This window comes from Melozone crissalis, unplaced genomic scaffold (genome assembly GCF_028551555.1).
Source record: "Melozone crissalis strain CALT ecotype California unplaced genomic scaffold, PUWL_Pcris_2 ptg000074l_1, whole genome shotgun sequence".
NCBI lineage: Eukaryota > Metazoa > Chordata > Aves > Passeriformes > Passerellidae > Melozone > Melozone crissalis.
This window is the reverse complement of record NW_026535851.1, coordinates 2624283-2647993: the sequence shown is the minus strand read 5'-3', so window position 1 is coordinate 2647993 and position 23711 is coordinate 2624283.

The following is a 23711-nucleotide window of genomic DNA, read 5'->3' as shown; positions in this document are numbered from 1 at the left end:
CACATCAGGACTGATGTGCTGAGATCCCGCAGGGGTTTACTTCCTCCGCTAATCTGGGTTTGCAGAACCTTTCTCCCTTGACTCCTGACCCCCTTGTGCACCCCCCATCCCAGTCCCAGAACAGACCACTCCCATTGGGATTCCTGAAGAATTCCCCGGGGAGGAGGGGGACTCGGGGGACTCGGACGATCTGGAGACTGCGGCTCAAGCATACCCTGAGAGGGTGTTTTGTGGAGATAAACAAAACTCTATACTTTTGTGAAATTGTATAGCTGGTATGTTTATTACAGCGCTGGACGCATGTGGAGATTACTCTCTTTAAAAGACATGCGTACCTCTGGGAACTTCAGGTCCCTTTTTATCCCTCTCTCAAATACATATGCATATAATTTCACAAAAGGTTCATACGTATTAATTTTTACAAATTTCGCCTGACATTTGCCGCTAGTTCTTTATTAGAGAGAATTCCTAGGTCAGGTTGACCTGCTCTCACAGCAGTCTCTCTGTCTCTCTCTGTCTCCTCCCCCCCCCCCGTTATCTCTGTCCTTCACTGAAGCAGTTTCTCTGAGCCTAGGCTTTTTACGAGAACAGGCAGTCAGACTAAATAGCTATGTTTTCAAACTACAGACTTAACTCAAAGATGTACATTTCACCTAAATCAAAATGGATTTCTACTCTGGAGAATTTCTACTCTGTCTCATTTCCCCCCTTTTCTAAAAAATAAGTTAATTCTTTTACTTTATGCAAATCCCTACGACAATAGGTGTCTCTTAATGCTTTACCAGGTACGTTTGATAAGGAGGTTAACACAGGTACTCGCTCTAGTATTCTCCAATTCCTAATTAGCGAAATAATGGATAATCCTAAACTTATTACAACTAATATTAACCAAACTACAATGGGATGACACAACTTATTAAAGATTCTATTTGCAATTGGCGACCACCCAAAGATTACATCCCACCAGTGATGATCTGCATTTTGTTTTATTCTTTGTAGAATTCTGGTTATTTCTTTTGTATCATGTTGGACAGTAATTAAGGTTTTCTTTCTACTTTCTTGGATTTCTTTCAAGGTCTTCAGTAGGTCTTGGTGCTTAATTAATTGTTTTACCAATGTAAGGTCCATCCCAAAAGGTGTAGGTGATAGTGTGACAGTGTTCACAGGGGTTTTCAGGATGAGGGAAGAGACGAGGATTTGACTCCATATTTCAGAAGGCTTGATTTATTATTTTATGATATATATTATATTAAAACTACAGTAAAAAGAATAGAAGGAAAAGGTTCATCTCAGAAGGCTAGCTAAGCTAAGAATAGCAAGGAATGAATAACAAAGGTTTGTGTCTCGGACAGAGAGTCCAAGCTAACTGGGCTGTGGTTGGCCATTAATTGTAAACATCCAAGATGGGCCAATCACAGATGCATCTGTTGCATTCCACAGCAGCAGATAACTACTGTTTACATTGTGTTGCTGAAGCTTCTCAGCTTCTCAGCAGGAAAAACCCTAATGAAAGGATTTTAATGAAAAGATGTCTGTGACAGTGATAGTCTGTGATACATTGTGTAATTGGTTTTAATCAGCTGGTGGGATGTCACTGGGGCCAAATACTAAAAATCACACCTGATAATCTTAACAAAATTACAAATACAAAAATTAGAATGATTTCTGCTAGACAAAATAACATCTTTGCTATCAATTTTTACAGCAGCACAAGCAATTCTCAAGCACACATAACCTTGACCTGTATATACGAGCACAGTTTTCTGGTCAGTGACTGGATGAATTTTGAAGTGGCAAACACTCTGTTCAGTGTCTAGACACACATCTTGGGCATTAACAGTATTGCTTTCACAAATGAATCCCATCTGTTCTCTAGTAATGCAGGATTCTAAGTTTACTGTTTGCTACTTTTCATTCACCTTTCGTGCCCACTCTCTATGTTCTGAAGGGTAGAACACTGTTTTTTCATAATTTAATCCTAGAGCAATGATGGGATGGATAACGTAAACAGTGGCATTACGTATGGTAAGCACAAAGGGAATGGCCGCATTAGAAGCAGGATCATAGGTGAAATTTACCATAGTCCACCAGGATTGAAACTTCCTTTCAAAATCAATCGCATTATCCCAGACAACCTTCTGAATTTCAGCTGGAAAATTACCTTCAACCCCTTCCCATATAATTAGAGTTGCTGTTGCCTGCATCCATAACTGTGCTTGAATACAACTGAAAGCTAAAGACACATTATCTTGAACTGTACTAAATGCTTCTACTATTAACTTGTGGTCTTGGCCCCTGGCATTTTACCACTTTGGCAGTACTTTTGAAATCTGCCACTGGCTAGTTCCTAATGCCAATAGAGATGACTGTAAAGGCTGCTTCAATTTTGTTAGGCCACCTGGTGCACTGGCCCGCTTATTTATCAGTATTTCTGAATCAATTCCATTTCAAACTCCCAATTTAGTCCCTAATATCCCAGTTTGATCCTTTCTTATTCTGCCCCTGAGGTATACCTGTCTTTGTAACTGTGGGATCTCAGCACATCAGCCCTGATGTGCAGAGTCACCGAGACCACCCTTGGGGGGCTCGGAGGTCCTGGAATGTTGCCGGAAGTGTCTGGTGGCTGGACTTTGATCCTGCACAGGAGACGACACCTGTATGAGGATGGGAGGATCACACTGGGATAAATGGTGAAGGGATACGTTAATTATAGTGTGAAACACAGATTTTAGAATTTCGGTACAGGGGGGTCTAGAGAAACAAAATGGAGGAATTAGGACGTGTCCTGTCCTTCTTCTTCTTCTTCTTGGTCTCCATCTTCTGTGGTGGTGGTGGCACTTTGGGATTGGTTCTTACTAAAAGTGCACGTGTCAATAAGGGTGAAAAGCATTGGGGAAAATAGGTAAATATCTTATACGTAGTTTAGGGTATAAAGATAAGTGACCGCCCCAAAGGCAGTCAGTGTGTCCATGGCTGACGTGCTGTGCGGACCTCTGTCGGGCCAAGAGAAAATCTTGTAGATAAAAACTAATAAACACTGAAGACCGAGAAAAAACCTGAAGACTCTTTTCGTCCTTTGGAGCTCGGACTGTCCCAAGGCCATCCCGAGCCTTTCCAGGCTATCAAAACAGCCGAGAAAGAGACAAGTGGCGTCCCCTGTGTGGGCTACTCCCACAGAGGGGGGGGTATTAGCCCTGAAGAGCCGAGAGGGCAGCTCCGAACTTGGACGAATTCCCAGGAGAGCACTGATAACTCCTGGGGAGAGAAGCCAGAAGAAAAAAAAAAGGAAAAAAAAAAATGGCCAGGAGAGTCTGAAGAAGACAGCAGTCACTGAGAATTACATCTCTCAGCTTCTACCGAAGAAAGTTCGTAGCAGAACAGCCCGGATCGGAACCAGAAAGGCGCCTCTGGATCCATCTTGTGTGACCTGCTGGACGGAGATCAAGAGCCTTCGGACTGCTCTGACGACAGAGATTCGGTGAGAAGGTCAAAAATAAGAACATGGGGGGCACACTCTCCCAGGAACAGCTGGGAATTTTGTCAGCCTTCCAAGGAGTAGCCCAGACCTATACGGTCAGTATCTCAAAGAAGGAGCTGAAACAGCTTTTATTGTGGGTGAGACTTAATTACCCATTTTCAGAGACACGTCTGCTATTCGAAGCAGGTTTTTGGCAGGAAATTAACAGGCACTTATATCTCTTAGCCACGAAAAAAGATGAGACAGCTTTAAAGCTGCTCTCGCCGGCAAGAATAATGTTAGAAGGCATTTCTGTGCAGTCAAAAAGACTGGAGAGGCAACAAGAAGTTGCGGGACCCTTAGAAGAAGGGGGAGGAGAGCAAAGCTCTCAGCAGAGATTGGCTCTGGCCACAGTTAGCCAGGGGGAAAAAGCTCTCGAGGGACGGGAGCAGGGAATAATATCAATGCCTCCGATTCCAAGACCCAGAAACCCCAAGAAATCCCTAAAACGTCCTGAAACCCCAGAGAGCACAGGGGCTTCAGGCTCCAACTCAGAAGCAAGATCGGAAGGAGGGATGCAGGGGGGAGAAAAAGGGTCAGGAGAAGCGCTTTCTCGCGGCAGAGCAGGGCGGCACGGCTGCGGCGGTGCAGGCGGAGGCGGGGGGCGCGGGTAAGGAGGTAACGGGAGATACGAGTTCCGGTGCAGCTTTCATCAGCACAACGCCGGGATCGGCGGCTGCTCCGGCCGGCATGGTGCCAAACCCCGGGGTCGCCAAGTCACGGACCAACGCAGGGGCGTCAGATACGGGCAGTGAATTGGGGGATGCTGCACGGCCCCAGAAGGCCACAGTAGAGAGACGCAGGAAAACGCGCGGTTGTGACGTCAAACACGGTGCGGAGATCGGCTCGGATCGCGGAGCGTGCCCGGGTGCCGGCGGGGGGCGGGCTGTGCGCACCGGTGGGCGGGGTGGACACAGCGTCAGATGAGGAGGAGAGAGAGTCGGGAACAGACCGAGGGGAGGAGATTTCGGAGGCAGAACGGCGGGGAGAGAGTGACGTTAGCTCGGGAGAGACTGGGAGCGGCTCCGAAAGCAGGCATGCGCGGAGAGCAGAGCGCAGGCGGAGACGTGTCCGATCCCCTGTGACGTCTCGGGCAAGGAGGGCCCGTGCTCGGGATATCCGCATTCCGAGGCTCCACCCCCTCTCCAGACCCGGTGCCTCAAACCCAAACCCTTGGAATCCAAGGCTCTTCCCTTCAAGGGAGACGTTCTGGTGTCCGAACACCATTTTCAGCTGAAATAAAAGCCAGGCATCCCAGGTCCCAAACGAGATCGCAGACTAGGCAAACGACCGGAAGAGGAGCAGGCGAGGTCATTCCGTCATCCGAGCCACGGAGTTCGGTGTCAGCGCCACCTCGTGGGGGGATGAAAGAAGAGCAAGACATGCCGTATCTGTTCGGTGGAGCCACAGCGCCATCTCGTGGTGAGACTGCAACAATGCAGCAATTTTTTCCAACACTATATAAAAAAAAGTTCTTCTAAGAAGACGATAACACAACAAATGGATTATCTGTCAACTTCGGGATTTCGTGAAGACCATGAAAGTTCAGATGAAGCACAGCAACAAGCAGAAGACCTCATACGGATCACAGCATCGGAAGGTGTTCCGGCATGGATGCTGTCAGCAGCAGAAGCCGCAAAAAGCTTCTTGCATTCATTTGATACAGCAAAAAAGAAATATCAACAGGATCCTCAAGTTTCCTTTTCGGATTTAGGAGCAAGGCCAAAAAACTCAAGGCAAAAAATGAGGTACAATGAATCACCGATGACATCCACAACCCCGTTATTCATGCAAATCCCAATGGAGTCTCAAGAGCAGGAATTTCAACAGCCGGTGAAGACGATGGATTGGAAGCGCATCAGAAAAGCATTGGCAAAAGACAAGCATTTATTTCCGGGTTCAGGAGTTTTGACAATGCCGGTGGCATATGATGCCCAGGGACAGAATCCAAGATGGGAAAGGATGGGTCACGAAACACTCAAAGACTTAGGGAAGGCGGCTCAAACTTTTGGGCTGGACTCACAATATTTCAAACAACTATTAAGAGGGACATTCACCACGTATGACCTTACGCCATATGATATTCGAAGCATTGTGACAATGATTCTCACTGACACACAGAGTCTCGTCTGGGAAAAAAGGTGGAGAAAGTATCTTTCTGAGTTGCGAAATAGATATCAAGGTGGGCCAAATGCAAATCTCACAGAAGCGCAGTTTGAAGGGGATCCTCCAGATTACAACCCAGGGCAACAAGCAGTGCGGCTTCCAAGAAGAGTGTTAAGCGACATCAAAGAAGCAGCACGAATAACAGTCATGCAGATTATGCCAACGGGAGCTCTGGATGTCCCGTTCTCTTGCATCAGGCAAGGTCCCGCAGAGCCATTCATGTCGTTCATCTATTGACTCACGCAAGCCGTGGATAGACAGGTGATGATTGAAGAAGCGAAGAGGCCTCTCTTGGAGAGCTTAGCTTTCGGCAATGCCAACCCGGATTGTCAACGGGTCATTAGTGCCATGCCAGGACGGCCATCCTTGGCAGAGATGGTGGAGGCATGCAGCAAGGTGGGGACACCTCAGCATGTCGCATCGATTGTGAAGAACGAATTAAGAGAGGAATGCGAAGAACAGATAAAGGGACACTCAGAGAGGCAATCAGAGCACAAGACATTAGAAAAGATGCTCGAAAAAATACTCCATCAACAGAACGAGAACATCAACAAAGTTCTTGCAACGATGTAAAAGAAGAGCAATCCCCCAGGAGGACAGTGCTACAAATGTGGGGAGTTTGGACACATAAGAAAGAATTGTCCATGAACACATACACCAGCACCAGCGCAAAAAGCGGAAAGGCCAATTTGTGCGTGGTGCGGAAAAGGAAGACACTCCGTGAAAGAATGTTATTCCCAGACAGACGTGGAAGGAAATCCGTTACCGCATCTGGGAAACAGAACAAGCAGCGTGGTAAATCGCCGGCGCGCTCAGACACAAGTACTGGCGGTGGCACAAGAGCACACAGGACAATCATCAGTAAACGACAAGCAGATGCCCTCAGCAAAACCCTCAGTCGATTCCCTAGCCACCCAGACCTCCTCCCACCAGGGGCACAGTGTGCATTGGCAGCTTCAAAACTAGTATGCTTTCTAGATGAAAATCATGCAGAGATACCAACGGGTATCCGCGGAGATTCATACAAAAAACAAGATTTCCTGATCGTTGGACAAGACAAATGCAGTATCCTTGGACTCATTGTTTATCCTACAGTTGTCTCTGCAGACAAAAATACAGAATTGACAGTTCTGGCAAGAGCGCTTCGTCCACCATTGACTGTACCGGAAAATACTGTGGTTGCGAGAGCTTTCGCCTTGCCGCCACACACAGTTGGACAAGTCATGTCAATCTTCGACGAAGAAGGGTTCCCTATGAAGGAACATGTTGAAGTACATAAAACATGGGTGAAGCACATAGGTCGAGATTGACCCACACTCACGTGCCAATTGACATGTGGAGACAGGACGATAGCAATCAGAGGTATGCTCGACACAGGGGCGGATGTCACAGTAATATCGTACATCTTTTGGCCACGCAATTGGATCTTGGTCGCGCCCTTGGGTTCTCTCTCAGGCATAGGGGGAGCATCTCTGTGTCTGCAAAGTGAGAATTCCGTCGTTGTCACGGGACCAGGAGACAAGACGGCGATCATTCGTCCTTTTGTCGTCCAGAAGCCAATCACAGTCTGGGGTCGAGACCTTTTGGCACAATGGGGCGCGAAGATCGAAGTGGATTTTTAATAGGGGTCACTGCAGCACTCGCCACATTGAAGTTGACATGGAGAACAAACGATCCAGTTTGGGTGGATCAGTGGCCCCTTGAACGGAAAAAGTTGAGTGCTTTGAAAAACCTGGTCCAAGAACAATTGCAGAAGGGACACATCAAGCCAACAGACAGCCCTTGGAACTCTCCAGTGTTTGTCATCAAAAAAAAACTATCAGGCAAATGGAGGTTGTTACATGATCTCAGGAAGATCAACGAAGTCATAGAAGACATGGGACCACTTCAGCTGGGACTTCCATCTGTCTCAATGATTCCCAGAGATTGGCCGCTTGTGGTCATTGACCTCAAGGATTGTTTTTTCAGTATTCCGCTCCATCCAGATGATGCTCCGAGATTTGCCTTTTCAGTTCCGAGTATCAACAAGGAAACGACTCTGCAGTGGTACCATTGGGTCGTCCTTCCACAAGGACTGAAAAATTCTCCGACGATCTGTCAATGGTACGTGGCACGAGCTTTGGCACCAGCGCGGAAAAAATTTCCGAAGGTGAAGATCATTCATTACATGGATGATTTGCTCATTGCAGCGTCGACACAACAGGAGCTGCAAGAAGCTCGTGACTGTGTGATCGCAGAGGTGCAAAAGGCAGGTCTGGAAATCAGCATTTCGAAGATTCAGGAGGTTGCACCTTGGAAATATCTAGGGTGGAAAATTCCAGAGAGAACAATAAAACCTCAGAAAATGGAGATCAGCACTAAGATCAACAATTTGCATGATTTAAAACAGCTTTTGGGAGAAATCAACTGGATGAGGCCAGTTTTGGGAATCACAAACAGCGACATTCCAGCGTTGCTTGATCTTTTGAGAGGAGACACAGACATTCGATCTCCCAGGACACTCACGCCAGAAGCGAAGAAAGAGTTGGAGAAAGTCACAGACGCAATACAGAAAAGGCAGGCACATCGATTTGTTCCAATGTTGCCTTTTCAGTTGGCAGTGCTGGGGAAGAAAACACAGTTCCATGGTTTGATCTTCCAATGGGATGAATCACAAAAGGACTCTTTGATAATGATAGAGTGGGTTTTTCTACCACACAGGCCCTCAAAGACAATTCTCACAGATTTAGAGATGGCAGCACAAATCATCATAAAGGCAAGAACGAGGTTGCTGACAATGGCAGGACGGGAATTCTCAGTCATCAGATTACCTCTGAAGCAAGACTATTTCGATTGGGCAATGCAACAATCAAAAGACTTATTAATCACGTTGTTAACTTTTCCGGGGATTTGCACAATCCATTTTCCACAGCATAGAATACTGCAATCACAAATATGTTACAGAGCAAAACCAAGAATAAGTGAAGAACCTTTGGACGGGATCATAGTGTTCACTGATGGCTCAGGGAAGACATACAAATCGGTGATCACGTGGAGAAACTCAACGACAGGGGATTGGGAATCAGATGTGAAGATGGTTCAGGGCTCTCCACAAATTGTGGAGTTGGCGGCCGTTGTCCGAGCATTTCAGTTGTTCAAACAACCCCTCAATCTGGTCACAGATTCCACATATGTTGCGGGTGTGGTCAAAAGATTGGAGGGTTCGCTCTTGAAAGAAGTCAGTAATGAGGTTTTATACTCATATCTGACGGGCTTGAAAACATTGCTAGAGAGCAGGGAAAGAGAATATTTTATCACGCACATTAGAGCGCACACAACACTTCCGGGGTTTTTAGCGGAAGGGAATGCTCGGGCGGACAGGTTGACAATGCCCATTTCACAAACACTGCCGGACATTTTTGAGCAGGCAAGATTAAGTCATGCATTCTTTCATCAGAATGCACAAGCGCTGATGGAGTCCTTTCGTCTCACAAAGAGTCAGGCGAGGGAGATCATTAGTGCTTGTCCAGACTGTCAGCTTGTGCAGCCACCTTCTTCTACCGGAGCAGTCAATCCACGGGGACTGCAAAGTCTTCAATTGTGGCAAGCTGATGTCACGAAGTATCCATCCTTTGGGAGGCTCAAAAATGTTCATGTTTCTGTAGATACATTCTCAGGTGCAGTCTTTGCTTCAGCACATGCAGGGGAAACAGCAGACCATGCTTGTTGACATTTTCTGCAAGCATTCGCATCATTAGGTGTGCCTCAGGAGATAAAAACAGACAATGGCCCAACGTATACAGGCAGGGTGCTTGACAAATTCCTGAAAAGGTGGGAGGTCAAACATACGTTTGGTATTCCACATTCGCCCACAGGTCAGGCGATCATTGAAAGAACACATCACACCCTGAAATCCCTTCTGGACAGACAAAGAAGGGGTGAGCCAGAGGCAACACCTCACATGAAATTAAATAAGGCGCTGTATGTGTTGAATTTCCTAAATAGCTCATCCTCAGAACCTAATCCACCAATCGTGAGGCATTTTCTAAACAGCACACAGGCAAAGCTAAGGGAAAATCCTTTAGTTTTGATCAGAAACCCAGAGACAGGACAAATAGAGGGTCCTTTCAAACTAATCACTTGGGGCAAGGGTTTCGCTTGTGTTTCCAGAGATCGAGGTGTGAAGTGGGTGTTGGCGCGACACGTGAAGCCATTTCAAACGCGAGAACAGGAGAACGCTGATCCGAGAAACAAAGAGACGAGTACTCAGACGGAAGTCGAGACTCAGACTGCAAAAGACGACTCAGAAGAGAAATAAAAAGAAACTAAGGACTTTGGGGATTTTTCCTTTGGGGTCTTGAATGAAAAACATAACAATGATTTCGCACAAAAGCGAAGTCATGTGTTTCATGATGCTTATGTGCATCATTCTTTCATTCATTGCAATAAGCAATGGGGCAAATTTACCTATTAATCAACCAAAACAAAATGTATGGGAGGCTTTAGCTCAAGCAGCGAATTTGGATAGTATTTGTCTGACACACTCGAGGCCAGGGAGACCATTTTCAGCATGCATGGTTGGATTGCCAGTGGACGAATGGCCAATTCCAGGGCACTCCGCAGTTAACATCTCGCAGGTCATTAAAGATCCTGTGAAAGAGTGGTGTGCTTGGACACATCTACTTCCTGTGGCTTCTACGGAACCTCAGGAATTGGAGATTTTTGGGTCCATGACAATGGAACTCTGCATGCAGTTTGAAACTCCAAATGTCACAAAGGCAAAACCTATCGATTTAACTCCCAATCATGAATTCTATAAAAATGCATCAGCATGGTGCAAATACACAGAGAAAACTGCCAGAGGATCGATCCAAGTCCCAGTGCAATTGCCACGGGGTTTGTTTCTAATTTGCGGGGACAGAATTTGGCACGGCATTCCTGCTAATGCCATGGGAGGTCCATGCAGCATTGGGGAAATTTAATGTTATCACCTGATTTGAACTCGCTAAGAGAGAAAAAGCCCAAAGAAAAAAGATCAATACAACATTATGTGGCAGATTGCAATGGCGAAATATTTACTTGGGACAAGGCAGCGAGGGTTGCTACAGCAATCTTTTCACCTCAAGCAGCATCAGGGGTGGCCTTGACTCAAATTGACCGCATGGGTTGTTGGTTGAGCAAACATGCTCAGTCTGTGTCTGTCGCATTGAGTGACATGTTAAAAGACATCAGTGGTGTAAGACAAACGACTCTTCAAAACAGAGCGGCGATCGATTATCTATTGCTCGCTCATGGACATGGGTGCGAAGAATTTGAAGGGATGTGCTGCATGAATCTCTCAGACCATTCCAGATCAATTCATGAAAGTATTCAGAAAATTAAGGACAGCATAAATAAACTTGGCGAGATCACAGGATCATGGATCGATGATCTGGTAGAATTCTTTGACATCTCTCCCATATGGAGAGGAATTTTAAAGATAGCATTCTATGTCTTAATAATTCTCTTAGTCCTCATACTTGTTGTCCCATGCATTTTTGCGTGTCTAAGACGTGTCATGAGTCAGGTAGCAAAAGAAGTCTTTTTAGTGCAAACAGAAGGGGGAGATGTGGGATCTCAGCACATCAGCCCTGATGTGCAGAGTCACCGAGATAACCCTTGGGGGGCTCGGAGGTCCTGGAATGTTGCCAGAAGTGTCTGGTGGCTGGACTTTGATCCTGCACAGGAGACGACACCTGTATGAGGATGGGAGGATCTCACTGGGATAAATGGTGAAGGGATAGGTTAATTATAGTGTGAAACACAGGTTTTAGAATTTCGGTACAGGGGGGTCTAGAGAAGTAAGATGGAGGAATTAGGACGTGTCCTGTCCTTCTTCTTCTTCTTCTTGGTCTCCATCTTCTGTGGTGGTGGTGGCACTTTGGGATTGGTTCTTACTAAAAGTGCACTTGTCAATAATGGTGAAAGGCATTGGGGAAAATAGGTAAATATCTTATACGTAGTTTTGGGTATAAAGATAAGTGACCGCCCCGAGGGCTCTCAGTGTGCTCATGGCCGACGTGCTGTGCGGACCTCTGTCGGGCCGAGAGAAAATCTTGTAGATAAAAACTAATAAACACTGAAGACCGAGAAAAAACCTGAAGACTCTTTTCGTCCTTTGGAGCGCGGGCTGTCCCAAGGCCATCCTGAGCCTTTCAAGGCCCTCAAAACAGCCGAGAACGGGACAGGTTGGGTCTGAACTATTTGAGTACTAGTGTGAGTTGTATAAGGTCCTGCTGTTGTAAAAAGTGTAGTATCTATTTTATATTTAAATGAGAGCCCGATAGCATCACGAGCCCAAAGGCTAGTCACTTCTACAGGCTGTATCAAGGTGAAATTACACCAACAGTCTGATTCACTTAGGCTATCACAAACTTCTTGGTGCCTGTAAACAGGAGAGGTTGAGGCACTAATTCCATCTGGTCTCTCATAAGCCATCTCATTGACTTCCTGGCACCTTACTTTGATTTCTTCTCCTCTGATCTCTTGAAGTGTCCACAGTTCCTGTTCTTGCCATTCTTGCTCTTCATGTACCTGATTCCCATGGATTACTACAGTGGATATGTTTAAATCTTTTATTTCAGGAAGTTCTCCCATGGATCCAGTATTCAGCATTGCTTTCAATAGAGGTACTCTCTAGTTCTAAAACTTCTGTTATAATTATATACAAAACAATTCTGTAAGTGAAAGCATGAACTACTCCAAACTGTAATATACTCATTTTGCCCCAGTAAGTTTTAATCTCAGTTCATTGTCTCCTGGTGTCACTCACTAAGGGGCTTCTGGGGCCTTCTTCACTCGAGAGTGATGGATCGAGGCATTCTGGGCTTTGATCTTAATTGCAGTGAAGGTGGTAAGAAGCACCTGGAATGGTCCCTCCCACTGTGGTTCCAAAGTCTTCTCTGTAAGAGACTTAACATATACATAATCCCTAGGCTGTATGTTATGTACTGGCCTATCTAACTCCCTGCTCTGAGTTCCAGCCACGTGTTTCTCAATTTCTCTGAGCTGTTTGCTTAAAGCCACCATGTAGGTGGCCAGTGTTACCTCCCAAGTATGGGTAGACATTCCCTTTTGTATTCCATATGGTCTTCCATAAAGCATTTCAAAAAGACTCAGCTTTTCTTTAGCCCGAGGTTTAGTTTGAATTTGCAATAGTGCCAGTGGAAGAGCTTGGGGCCAGGGTAGATTAGCTTCCTGCCCCAGTCTTACAATCTGCTGCTTAATCAAATGATTCATTTTCTCCACCTGGCCGCTTGATTGGGGGTGGTATGGAGTGTGAAGTTCCCAATCTAATCTGTTGCACTATTTTGGAAATGAAATGTGATCCTCTATCTGAAGATATTGTGGCTGGAACTCCAAAGCGTGGTTTTATTTCTTGTAATAATACCCTGGTGACTTCTCAAGCTCTGACAGTTCTGGTGGGGAATGCTTCTGGCCACCCTGTAAATGTATCTGTCAATACCAGCAAATACCGATACTCCCCTTTCCTTGGGACTTCTGAAAAGTCAATTTGCCACTGCTGTCCAGGCCCATGGCCTCTCCCGATCTGACCGAGTTCCGGTCTGGGGGTATTTTTGGGGTTAGTCTGGAGGCAAAGATCACACTGTCGGGTCACTTGAGTAATAGTGGCATGCAAATTCCTAGCAACAATTCTTTCAATCATGTATGTGTATAGGGCATCTATTGCCCAGTGAGTTTTCTGGTGTTCTTCCCTTACTAGTGACCACAATAAATGGGAAGGGATTACCAGCTTCTTTTCAATGGTAGCCCACCCTTCTTGGTTATACGTCCCTCTTTGATCTTCAATTAATTTTCTATCTCTCATTATATTCTGGCTTACCTTCAGGGGAAATTTGTCCATCTGGACTAAGGACTCCTTCAGTAGCTACCTCACCTTTTGCTGCTTCTTTTGCCTCTCAATCCGCCAGCTCATTTCCTTCTTCCAATTTTGAGCTCACTCTCTGGTGTGCCTTAATATGCATAATTGCTACCTTTTCAGGCAGCTGAACTGCTTCCAGCAGCTGGATTTTTTCTTGTGCATGTTTGATGTTCTTTCCCTGTGAGGTCAGCAGTCCCCTCTCTTTCCAGATGGCTTTATGTGCATGTACGACTCCGAATGCATACCTCGAGTCTGTGCAGAGGTTTATTCTCTTTCCTTTTGCCACTTACAAGGCATGGGTCAGGGCAATTATCTCAGCCTTCTGCGCAGAGGTACCTCTTGGTAAGGGTCTGGATTCTATTACCTCTCTGCAGGTGTTCACTGCATACCCAGCATGTCGCTTCCCATTGGCAACGTAGCTGCTTCCATCAGTGAACCAGGTCTCTGCATCATCCAAAGGAGTGTCCTCTAAGTCTGGGTGGCTGGAGTAGGTAGCTTCAATGGTCTCCAGGCAATCATGGTGTACTGCTTCTCCTTGATTTCCACTGAGAAAGGAAGCTGGGTTGACAATATTAGTGAAAGCCAGTGGCCACCCTTTACTTCCAGTACTGCGGACACTGTGTGGGACACTAGCACAGTCATTTTTGTCCCAGGGTAAACTTGCATGCCTCTTGAATATTCAGCACAACTGCTGCTACAGCTCTGAGGCGACCTGGCCATCCTTTGGCTGTTGCATCTAGTTGCTTAGAGAAGTAAGCAACTGCCCTTCGCTATGGACCCAAGTCCTGAGCCAGTATTCCCAGGGCAATTCCCTGTCTTTCATGGGAAAATAGGAAGAATGGTTTACTTACATTTGGAAGTCCCAAAGCTGGAGCTGACATGAGGGCACTCTTTATTTGGTGAAAGGCTCATGTGGCTTCTTTTGTCCACTGGAGATCTCTGTTTCCATTGGCAGTAAGAGCATAGAGGGGTCTGACGAGCAGTCCATAATTATAAACCTACAGCCGGCACCATCCTGCCATGCCTAAGAAGGTTCAGAGTTCTTTTATTGTCTGGGGTTTCGGGGTTTGGCATATGGCTTCCTTGCGAGCCTGCCCTAAAGTCCGTTGCCCAGCACTCACCTCGTACCCCAGGTAGATAACTTTCTGTTTCACTACCTGTGCCCTTTTCTTTGATACTATGTATCCTTGGAGTCCTAGGAAATTCAAAAGGCTTACCGTCCAGGCCACGCATGCTTCCCTCGTCCGAGTGGCCACTAGAAGATCATCCACATACTGCAAAAGCCTTCCTTCTTCCTGTGGATTTTCCCAGGACTCTAGATCTTTTGCAAGTTGCTCCCCAAACAGAGTCGGGGAATTTTTGAAGCCCTGAGGCAATCTGGACCACGTGAGCTGGGTTTTGCGCCTACTTTTAGGGCTTCCCCGTTCAAATGCAAAAATTTTCTGGCGGGCGTCGTGGATGGGGAGGCAAAAGAAGGCATCCTTTAAATCTAAAACATTAAACCAGGTTAGCTCAGGTGTTAGACAAGTTAATAAAGTATATGGATTGGCTACCACCAGATACAAATCTTCTGTTATTTTATTGACAGCCCTCAAATCCTGTACTATCTGGTATGACTCATCAGATTTCCGAACAGGTAAAAAAGGAGTATTGAAATCAGATTGGCATTCTTTCAGTAACCCTAACCACAGAAAATTTTCAATTATTGGACTTATTCCTTCCCTATCCTCTTTCTTTAGGGGATACTGCTTGATTCTCACTGGTTCCGTTCCCTCCTTGAGCTTAATTACTATGGGGGAGGCATTTTCTGCCCTCCCTGGTATATCAGAGGCACATACCCCGGGAAATACCTGACTTAGTATTTCTTTATCAATTTCTTCCTTAATGCCAATAGCTGTCAGAACTAAACTTAATACCTCTATGTACTTTTGATCATTCACCTCCAGAGTAATTTCCCCATTTTTGAATGTAATGCTTGCTTGTAATTGCTCCAATAAATCTCTGCCTTAAAGTGCCTTTGGTGAGTTGGGCATGTACAAGAATTTATTAATACCCCATTGTTTACCCAATTTATACTTCAAAAGTTTGCAAAAATATGCCCTTTCAGACTGGCCAGTTGCCCCCTGCACTAGAACATAATAATTTTCCACAGGTACTAAAGCTTTATTTAAAACTGAATATGTAGGTCCCGTATCAACCAAGAATTCCATCCTTTTCCCTTCTTCCCCCAGCCTCATTGTTATAACCAGTGGATCCGCTGGGGCAGAATCCCCCGGTCCTCCTCATTTGTTTTGTACGTGTGCAGCCATTTGTTGGTCACCTCGTCTCCGTTCTGTGCATTGATCTTTCCAGTGTCCAATTCTTTTGCAGATTGCACACTGGTTCCTGCCCAGCTGAGGTGGTCCTTGTCTCGGTGGTCCCTGGTTGTATTTTTTTTGCCTTTCCTCCTGTACCACTGCCACCAACCTTTTCATTCCTTGTTTATATCCTTCTTCCCGGTTACTAAATACCCTCCAAGCTTCCTCTAGCAAGACTTCAAGATTCCTCCCATCTGGTCCCCGAATTTTCTGAAGTGTACATCTACTATCTTCAGCAGACTGCCCCAAAAATGAATTAACTAGTTGATTTATCCCTATCTCAGACTCCAGATCTAATGATGTATGACGACACCTGGTATCCCTTAAACGCTCTAGAAATTCAGATGGAGTCTCAGAAGGCCCCTGCTTAAGGGAATATAAAGCAGACCAGTTTATGGTTTTTGGAATGACTCTTTCTACGTCTGTTGCTATCCACTCTTGATACTCTGCTAATTTCTTTACCTCTGCTGACACATTAGGATCCCATTCTGGGTCTTGGAGGGGGAAATGTTCTTTCACATCTAGCTGTGTGGCCTTGCAGTAATCCTCTGCCAAAGTCCCTGCTGTCTTTAAGATCAGCTGTTTTTCTGTTTCAGTGAAAGCATCCAGTAGTAACTGGATGTCAGCCCAGTCTGGATTGTGTTGTTTGATAACATATCGTAGATGTTTGGCAGTGAGTATCGGATCAACACAATAATTCCTAGCAATCCTTTCCCACGCCACTAAATCAAGAGTGGTAAATGGCACTTTAATCATTAATTTCCCTCCTTCTGGTCCCACTGCCTCTCACAGAGGGGCCTGTAGCACTACTTGCCTCCTAGTTCTAGATGCAACTGGACTCCCACGGGTAGGGTGGGTTCTAGTGGATGTGCCTTCCCCACCTGAGTCCTCCTCCTTTTTGGGGAAGTTCCCTTCATCCTCATCCTCAGTTTCAGCCTCAACCTCCCTCCTTCTAGGAGGAGCTTTCATCCACTCAAATGTGTCTCGTTCTTGCTCCTCAGAATGATAGACCTTATCTGATCTCATACACTGTTGTCCTATACTGCATGCTGACCGACAACGTTTGATTTGCTCTCTCTTTGCCTTGTTTTCCTTTTCAAGGGCCAAGACCAGTGGATCTGAGGGTGATTTGATCCCACAGTCCCTTTGCCATTCTTGGTGATTTCTTAAAACAAAAAACATATCAGCATACGAGACCTCATCCCATTTACCTTCCTGTCTTAAAAACAACATTAACTGCAGTAAGGTATTATAATCTAGGGTTCCAGTGGGTGGCCACTTCGCTCGGTCCTCTAACTTGTATAAGGGCCACCAGCGTGTGCAATATTGGATTAGATCCTTTTTATTCTCAGAGCCCCCCCTGCTGGTGACTTCCTTCCAGTGGGCCAAGATGCACCCCAAGGGGCTAGTCCAAGGGACTTCCTTGCTCTGGTTAGTTCCCATTATCTCCTTCTCCTTGCTCTATCTCGCTTCCACCCAAACCTCTCTTCACAGACCTTCACAGTAGTTTCCCAGTCTTCCTCCTACACACTCCAGGTGGCAGGTATCAGATGTGATTTCCCCCACACAAGCTTTAAGATCTTATGTTCTGAATCAGCTTGATCAGAAACCTTTAATCTACACTCGGGGCATGTGCCCTGATGCTTATTAGAACAGCAGTACCAGCGTTTCTCACAAACTCCGCACTGCAATAATACCTACATAGCGTGCCAGCCTCTTGATGCACCAAAGGCTACCTGAAATTTCCCAAAAAGGCAGGCTATTCGGTTTATTACAGGGAACTCTAAATCCTCTACGGCAGGCTGTTCCCAGTCCAGACCTTCTATAGTACCAGCTGAAGTCCGGTAGAGCCCCTCTAAATAAACTCGTTCATCTCCTCTATCTATCCAATAATTCACAGTATTCACAAACTCCCAGGGGTCGAGTCCAAACCACTGGGGCAGAGGAACCCCTTGGGTTCGTCTAGCCATGGTGAAAGCGTGCGCGAACTACACCACAATTTACCACCTTTACTCAATGAACATCCTCACCCACGCTTCACCACTGCTTGCTCTGATTTTCTCTGTCCGGCGCTCTCCACCCTAAAAGCCTGCCCTGGCCGGTGCTCACTCAGCCCCTCCAGTCACAGGTAGGAAACTCCCCCCCCCGCACTGTAGAGCACTGTAGATCTACTCTCTTTTATACACCATACACTTATACACTTCCATGATTACAAACACAGTGCACTGACCACACAATGCATTAACCATACAGTGACACAGTGTCCGGACACCACACACACACACACACACACAAACAAAAACACACACGGGTTCAGCGGTACTGCCGTATCAGAACAATGAACCCCATCTCTAATATAGCTGCTCCACCAGCTACACCCAGACGTGTCTGAGTGATTTACTCCCTAGCTCTCTTTTCCCCCGGGAGCCCCTCAGTACATACTGTATTCTCCTCCGCAGGCCAGCAGGTCCTTGTCTGTCCTCGCAGGAGGCAAGTCGAGATGAGCGGAGCCTCCTCCAGGAAAATCCTGGGGCACGCCTAGGAGTCTGTCTGTTCCCCCTGCCTCTGCGGGGACAGAGACAGAGACGGAAGGTATCTCTTACTCCTACCTGTCTCTTCAGAATGTTTTGGGGAGAAAAGAAGAAACCCCACAACTTTGTAAAAGTTGTAAAGCTTGGTATGTTTATTACAGCACTGGATGCATGCGGAGATTGCTCTCCTCAAAAAAGGCATGCATACCTCTTAGGACTTCAGATCTCCTTTTATCTCTCCTACCAAATACATATGCATACAGTTTCACAATAGGTTCATACATAGTCATTCCGCGTGACATTTATCGCCAGTTCCTCTTTATCAAAAGAATTCCTAGGTCAGGGCAGACTGGCCTTGTAGCCGTTTCTGGTTTTTTTTCTCTGTCTCTTCACTATCTCTATCTTGCAGTTTTTCCCTTCAGCTTTGACCTTACAGACTTTTCACCTCTCCTAGACACTTCACCTAATTCAAAATGGATTTTTACTCTGGGGGATTTTTCACTCCGTCTCATGAGGCAACAGCGACATCTACTGGTGTTATGGGAAACTGCAACAGATGTGGCATGTTCAGGCATAGAACAAACGAATGTAGATCAAAATGTAAGAAAGATAGGACATCGCTGGGAAACGTCAAACAAGAGTGAAAAGGGGGGATGCGCAATGACACAAATGCTCCCCCACAACCAGGTGGCTGCCTGGACATCCTTCACTCAGCAACAGCAGGATGTGCAGGTGTGGATTTGGACACAGCAATAGAAGTTACCCTGGAGAACACTGGTGTACAAGTCATTCCATCAACGGCAAATGGACCTTTAGGGGTATGGACACAGTGCCCTGCTGACAGGGAGATCATCCGCATCAAAGTAAGCCATTTTTGTTTTTCCTAGACTCATTGATGCATACTATTTAGGTAATATTGGGACAATGGTGCAAACTTGGAGACCACCCATCCATATTCCAAAAGGCACGAGATTGGCACAGTTGGTTCCCTTTGAGAACAAGGTTCCAAGACAGGGGGCCACTCTAAGGGGGGGATGGAGGTTTTGGGTTAACGGGAACACCTCAGGTAATGTTTATATTACCATTATTGGGAGCAAAACCAACTAAATCTATTACTTTCCAGCACTCTGATGAAGGAACTCTCATGACAAAAGCTGCATTGCTGGACACGGGTTCAGATGTCAACATTGCTCCCTCATTTGCATGGCCTGCAGCATGGCCTCAGAATACCCTGGAAACACCTGTTGTGGGGGTGGGAGGTGTGCAAATGGCTCAAATTAGTAAAACACTCTTAACAGTGTGGGTTGATGAAGATGCACATATTTGTGCCCAGGTGAGACCTTACGTGATGAATACTTTAATCTGTCTACTGGAACGGGATGGCCTGAGCCAGATGGGTTTCTGTCTCACCAATGAGGGTTTTTAGCGGTGGCCATTGAAGTGCAGCCAATCCTAAAATTAAAATGGTTAACAGAGACACCAATCTGGGTTGATCAATGGCCGCTGTCTAAAGTAAAGCTTGTCCATGTTAATGAATTGGTTGATGAGCAATTGAAAAGAGGGCGTATCATACCTTCTACGAGCCCCTGGAACACACCTATCTTTACAATCCCAAAAAAATCAAGAAAATTGAGGTCATTACATGAGCTTCGCACTCTTAATTCTGTAATGCAGGATATGGGACCCCTGCAGCCCAGCTTACCCTCACTATCAATGTTACCTGTCAGTTGACAACTGTTAATTATCAACCTCAAAGACAGCTTTTTCACAATCGCCCTGCATGAGGACAACAGTGAGAAGTTTGCCTTCTCAGTGCCATCCATTAACAAGGCAGAGGCAGCAAAGAGGTATCAATGGGTTGCATTGCCACAAGGGATGCATAATTCTCCCATGATGTGCCAACTGTATGTTGCCTGGGTGCTAACTCTGCTAAGAAAATGGTACCCACGGTATTTTATCTATCATTACATGGAGGATATTCTTATAGCAGGAGAACATATAGATGCAGCAAACCTGCTACCTGCCTTACAGAAATAATTATGGAAGGCAACCCTTCAAATTGCCCCTGAAAAACTTCAACAACAGGCCCCATGGAAATATTTGGGTATGCTTATGTCATGGTTTGACGCTGGCACAATGCCAGTGCCCCCATGAAAATATATCCTCCCTGGTGTCTGCTGTGAGATGTGACCAGGAATAGAGCAAAGCAGGCTCCCACTTAGGAGTGAAGAAGAAAAACTTTATTAACCTACAACTATATATAGAAAGAAACACACACAGAACTCAGAATGAAAACCTTCCAAAAACATTCCTCCTCCCCCCACAAAATTTCCAATACATCCACCCCTCAGATCATCAACTCTCAGTCCATCACCACCCTTTAGATAATCAATTCTCAGTTCATCTAGGAGAGAGGAGTCCTTCTTGCACCATAGGCTTCCCCTGGAAACACAGTTGAGACCTCTTGTGTTTCCATGTCACACGTGGCACCGCCCGGAGAACATTTGCCATAGTGACATATCTTCCTTCCATGCCCAGTGTTCTCACCACTGCGCATGGACCAGAGCTGCTTCTAGGGTTTTCCTTTTAAGGGTGCTTTGTCCAGTTCCAAAAAGAGCACAGTCTATCACTTTTGGGACCCCTGCCCCCTCCAAATTTCACTCCCTGGGGCTGAGGGGTCCCAAGAACAGAGATGTTCTCCCTCACTTAAAGTCAAGGGCACCACCACTACCGTCCTCACCCGTCGTCTCTGTTCACGCACTCCTTCACATAACAACACTGAACTCTCTTGGCTCCGAGCCATTGCCTCCCCCTAAATGGAGTCTCTGTGTCACAGGAAAAAAAATGGCTCTGTCCATGGCTATACAAGAAAAGTCCAGACAAAGGCCACTCCATCATCTCCACCCACCCAAGATTCTTCTCCACTTCTCTCATGGCCCATTTCCTCTTATCTCATCTCTATCTCTCTTCTCATTCAACTCCAGGAGGATCAGCATTTGTAAGGTTTCCATCATCCAAGAAAAGGGTTAAAAATCTCAGTCTCTGCTTGTCCAGAACTCCCACGGCTGCCCTGCTGGGCACCTTCTCGCTGCACCCCCTCCCCCTTCTCCTTCTCGGCCAGCCATGCTATCAAATTTCAAGGTGGCACAGGCACAGACACCAGCTCTCTCTCTCCGTCTCTCTCTCTCCTGGGGGGGGGGGGGGGGGGGCTGCCCGATGTCTCTCAGGGTTCCTTCACCCTTGCATCCTGCAAGGGCCTCCACCTCCCCTCTCTGTCCAAGGTCCTACCTCACCCGGCAGCCAGGCAGGGGAGGACTGACCTCTTCATCACCGGAACACAAGAGAAAGTTTTCCTTTGAGTTCTCTGCTTTTAACTCCCTGTGTTCTCAGAGGCATATCCATGTCCTCAGTGGCCACACCAGGTGCCAATATTCAAATCTGAGCACCTATTGGTTTGACCACAGCATCCCAAAAAACTCACTTCCTCTCAAACCAGGACAGCTTATCACTGAAGCTCACATTTGGCCCCAAAAATTAACTATTTGTACATAAATTCGGACTTTGACAGATGTTCAAAAATTAATTGGGAACATGCAGTGGATTCATAGTACTTGTAGCATAACTAATGAAGACCTTGAACCCCTAATGCCATTATTGAAAGGGGGAAATCAGGCCGCCAATGTGCTGCACGAACTGACTGAAAAACAACAGAAGGCTCTGACTCAAATTACCACTAAATTGGGTAATTCCTTTGCAGATTGTTGGTCTCCTACTTTGCCCTTGTCTGTAGCTGTGCTAAATAAAGAAAAAGACCTGATGGCTATACTAATGCAATGGGATGGCCAGGCTAAACCGCCACTACAAATCTTGGAATGGGTGTTTTTACCAATTAATTTTAATAAATCCTTAGCCACGCAAATGGAGGCTGTAGCAAAAATTGTGATCAATGCACAGAAGCGAACAATGGAAATTGCAGGAATGGAGCCTCAAAATATTCTACTTCTATTAACAAAGGACTATTTGCAATGGTCATTACAGAATTCAGACACCTTACAATGGGCATTTTAAACTTTCCAGGTCTCATTAGTGTCGCAGTCGAGGCGGTCACGACACAAAGCAGAGACCACAAGCAGTCTCAGTTGGTAACACTTGGCAACAGTTTATTAATGAAAATGGCTGATCTTTTATACACTTTCCAGTTGTTTACCCTTCCTCTACCTTAGCTATTGGCCACAATAATTCAATACCATGCCATTGGTGAAAAGTTACTCTGACTCCACCTAACTTTCTAAAAATGCTTCATCCAGCTGCAGAATGCTCTTATCTTCCTTCTCTCGATCTGCTTGGTTACGGCCTTGGAGAAAGCTCCTTATCAGCTTCTTCTTCTTCTTACTTCTCTCTCCTTTAGCTAACAGGCCCGCGCCTAGCCCCTTCCACACATTAGTACTCCTTTTCCCCCTCATAAGCTTTTTTCTCTGCATCAACAGGTGGAAGAACTACCTTGGCTATCAAGGCAACCTGTAGAAGGCCTCACGGTTTTTACTGATGCCAGTCGAAAGACTTCTAAAGCAGTTCTTACTTGGCAGTACAAAGGCAAATGGCTCAGTGAAATCCTTGAGGGACCAGGAGATTCTTCACAGGTTCTTGAGTTACGTGCTGTTATCAGGGTGTTTGAAAAATGGCCAAATGATCTCGTTAGCATTGTTTCTGATTCTGTCTACGTAGTAGGTGTTGTTGAGCGCATGGAGCGAGCATGACTAAAGGAAATCCAAAACCGGCAGTTGTGGCAACTCCTCCACAAGCAGGATTATTTTATTACCCATATATGGAGCCACTCTGGATTGACGGGAGGCCTGGCCTTAGGAAACGAGAAGGCTGACCAATTGGGGGCACCACTTTGGGCCTCTACTTCTCCTAACATTGATAAGTTTGGCCAGGCCAGAAGGACTCACGAGTTTTTTCACCAAAGTGCAAAAATTTTACACAAAGAACTTGGAATATCACTAGAGGATGCTCAAGGAATTGTCACAACCTGCTGACAATGCCAGGGTAAGATAGGCAGATTGGGTCCTGGAATCAACCCTTGCGGCCTGGGCCCTTGCAGTTATGGCAGACTGATGTAATTATCTACACCTCTTTTGGTCACTTTAAATGCATTCATGTAACCATAGACACCTTTTCTGCCATGGTTTGGGCCACTCCTATGACAAGCAAAGGATCTCGTTTTGTCATTTGACACT